This window comes from Apaloderma vittatum, unplaced genomic scaffold (assembly GCF_000703405.1).
Source record: "Apaloderma vittatum isolate BGI_N311 unplaced genomic scaffold, ASM70340v1 scaffold8104, whole genome shotgun sequence".
Taxonomy (NCBI): domain Eukaryota; kingdom Metazoa; phylum Chordata; class Aves; order Trogoniformes; family Trogonidae; genus Apaloderma; species Apaloderma vittatum.
Window position 1 is genome coordinate 161,229 of NW_009710963.1, and position 3,836 is coordinate 165,064.

The 3,836-nt window shown below is 39.7% G+C and overlaps 1 protein-coding gene across 1 annotated transcript in view; it reads right to left on the reverse strand.

The window, feature by feature from the left end:
• Positions 1–3,836, reverse strand: part of TMEM132C (transmembrane protein 132C) — a 137,459-nt gene that overhangs the window by 98,856 nt on the left and 34,767 nt on the right. The window lies entirely within an intron of this gene.

The following is a 3,836-nucleotide window of genomic DNA, read 5'->3' on the forward strand; positions in this document are numbered from 1 at the left end:
ACCTGCTCTCTCAATCCAATTTTACTAATTTTTAAGAACCTTTGCCCTCCTAATCCCATTATATTAGTGATTTTAAACAAGATTCTGCTGTAAGTGATTCAGAAAACAAACACCACCCCTACCACCTGCTTCTACTCCTTCCCCCCTCAAAATGATGACTTCCCACATTGACTCCCCCTAAACTCATCAGTACCTCGGAATTTCTTTAAAAAATAGATGCTTACTTTTTGCCTTTCTATGCTGGAATTTCCCAGCCTCTGTTTGCAAGGGTGACATTTGAAAGAGCAATGACCTATTTTTTATTTTTTATTTATACCTCTGCTGTTCACAAGGCTTAAGGCCCCAGGATGAATGCATCTTCCCCAGTGCGTGCCGGATCCTCTGCTGGCTAATGACATTTGTCTAAAGCTCCTGGTAAAACCAAGGACTGTGAGCTGAGCTGCAGTAATACCAAGGGTAAAGGGAGGTTCACAAAGGCAATAAATCCATCATGTGAATAGCAGTGGGGAGATTTACTTTTTAGTGATAAGGCAGAGAGTTGAGAACTGGGAGGTTATGAAATCATTACTGGAGGGGAGTGAGGTTTAGAGAAGAAAATTCGTGTATTTCTACATTTGTATTAAAACTTTTACACATGGAGTCAAGTGAGGGAAGAAAAGCACGGGAATAGTATTTTTATTCCCTTAGCTGAACATTCACAGTATATTTTAATTACTAGGGATTTGTCCTCTATATACACATTAAATGAGCTTGGTAGTAGCAGTAAATAACGTGAACCTTAGGAAAATATGAAGTCACCTTGCAGAGGTGGAACAAAGCATGTGAGCTGATCCGTTGTGCCTTCTTTTTGTGATTTTCATGAGAATGAAAAGGCTGCTTTCACAGACAAAGCTGAGGCCTACGGGCACACAGTCTGAAAAATAACACCACCTTTTCATTTGTAATCTGAACAAATTTAATGTAGAAGCTATTGATGGAAAATGAACTTAGAACCTTGCATTTCTATTTTTTCCAGGGTAGAACTGCACTTTAAGTCACAGGCTTTATTAATGGAATAAGAGCATTTGTCTCTTGCAGGCCTGAAAAATAAAGCACTGAGAAGTAACATATGGAATATGCCTTGGGTGAGAGACTTTCTTCTGGTATTGCTGTTTTTCTAATAAAATTGAAATCATGGCATGAGTGCACTTGTCCCTGTAAAGCATTTCACAGGGGGTGGCTTAAAACAGAGGCACCCAAAAATTACACACATTTTTTATAATACTGCTAATCTCAACGGTTCAAATCCCAGTGATCTGGGATCCCTGGACTCATACAAGATGTGGAGTTCTTTTTACGTCCTCCCAAGTTTTCCAATTTTGAGTCTGTCCTTCAAGTCAAATTCTTAATGAAATTTCTCTTGAGTTTCCTCTGTAAATATAATGGCTCAAAACTCCATTTTATAATAGGAAGTTGCAGTCATCCTGCCACCTTACAACTAGAGCAGGGGATGCTCCTATAAAAATAACCACTGAGACTGAAATTCCCTAGGAAATGGTGAAAGTCAGCAACATAGATGTTAAAAAGCATGGCGGGTGCTGACTCATAATACTACAAATTCAACTGAGCTTGTTTCCAGGTGCATTAAATAACTGTGAGGGTGTGTCGGACTGGCCCATTGGCTATTAGCATTACACAGACAGACAAACAGACCCCAGCCTGGACACACACACCTTCGAGAGCCGATAGTGATTTAAAGCTTCCCACTACTACATCTGAAGCCTTTGAATTTTTGCTCCAACATTCAAAGATACAGAGCTACTGGTATCTCTTCAGCTTTATGCCGTTCTCTGCCTTAATTTCCCCATGTTCCTATAGGCAGAGTGGAGTATACCCGACCTCAGAGCTGTGTTTCCGTTTTTCTGTCACCATCAGTAAAGAGCTTTAGGGCAGAGGAGTGATAAGCACTGTAAATACAAGCACTACAGAAGAGCCTCAGGCACTGAGATTACATTTACTTTTAACATCTTTGCCCCTACTTCTCTAGGGTCCTAGAGAAGCACTGTTCTCCTAGGCTCAGTAAAAATTTATGTTCTTCTGTTCTCATCCCAGTATGTAGATAAGCCTAAAACTGATCAGCCTGGAAAAAAGTGATAGCAGTGAGAAAGTCCTCACATTCAAGAGGGCTTTTCCTCCTGAAAACAGCAGTATGATCGGTCTGCCTGGTTCAAAAATGCCCAGGCAGAGAGTTTAACTTCCACTGAGTCTATTTTGATTTCAAACTCACAGTGTCAACATTTCCAAAGGAAAGTGCTTTCTGGTTTCTTGTTTCACATTTACAGAAAACCTAAGCAGGAAGAGAACTGGGAGACTCCTAAACCTATGGATCAGGAATGTTTTGCAACAAACAGTCTGATACAACGTCAAACCTCTTAGAACTGCTGCACACATCATCCTCTTATTTTAGCTCATCGGTTACACACAGGGATCCACAGGTCCTAGAGATACTGCCTCCATATTTTTCCCCACAAAAACTAAGAAGAAATCAAATGGGTATCTTCACAGCTTCAGTTTTCACTGGGAAAGTTATCCCATGAAACAAACTGAAGTGGAACTATTTGTTCCAAGCTAATGGATTAACAACTCCTGTTTCGGTTTAATAAGATAAGGTAGGAACTATAGTCTGAATAATAATCAAAGGAAGAAGCCCAGAGCATTTTTTTGCATATGCTGAAAGGAGCTGCACGTCTCATGGTGTGTTCCTAACTCCGAACCAAGCTGTGCTAGCAGCTCTGGGCACACAGCTGTGCCACGCACGACTTGAAGAAATGGTATCGCCGTCTCCAGCAGTGCCACAGGAATATCAGAATTGCAGCGTACCTGTGCAGATTTGCCCTACCGCCCAGGACAGTGAGTTATTCCTACGTATGCTGTTGCATTGATAGAACAATGCAGAGACAGCAAGGACTAGAGTGGCAAAAATCCTCTGCTCTAAGGTAAGCAGAAAATTCAGGGGTTTGGAACTGTTTAGGTCCCAGGAGAAAATTAAAGGTTTCATGAGGAAACACCAGATATACCACACTGTCATATTTGCAATAATTAAAGAGAATCCCATCTAGCACCAGTGAAGTCCATGCATTATTTAACACTGAGAAAAGAGTATTTGACTGTGATGATACATAACCTGCAAGAGAATAATTTCATCAACTAATGAGCAAAAAAGCTGGAATGGAAATTTCACTCCTCAAGCTTTCAAAACTGGGTTTTGAAAATACAGAAAAGGGGTTCCCCCCTTTTGTTTTCAGTGTTAACATCAGATTCCTCAGGAAATATCTAGCATGGAACCTATTCGATGATTCCCATCTACTATTAAGCATCAGAAGCTTGTGTATGCAGTATATGGGATTCCTTATGTAGATTAATTAGCATCAGCAAACGCGTTTTGTGTACTGCAGAGTACAAAAAACTTTATTCTGTAAATGTTTTGGCAGCAAAAAATGTTTTGCATAAACTCCATATTCCATATGTACATATCACTATCAGAAAGGACATGTGCAATTTTGAATCTGAAGCAGAAATATAATTAATTAAATGGAGGAGACAACAAAATTTAACAAGCCAAGTTGCAATTAATGTCCTGTTTCCTTCTGAGAATTTAGGTGATAAATCTGATTTTACACTTCATGTTTTCAACAATGTCTGCAGAGATAAAGTAATGGAATGTCCATTACTCCGGCGTAAGATTGACATATTCTCATAAAACGCTTTGTGATTGCACAAATAGCCATCGGACAAGGAAAAATCAAGAGCTTATAGCGCATATAAGATGTCCTAGACACCTCATTTTTTCTATTCAG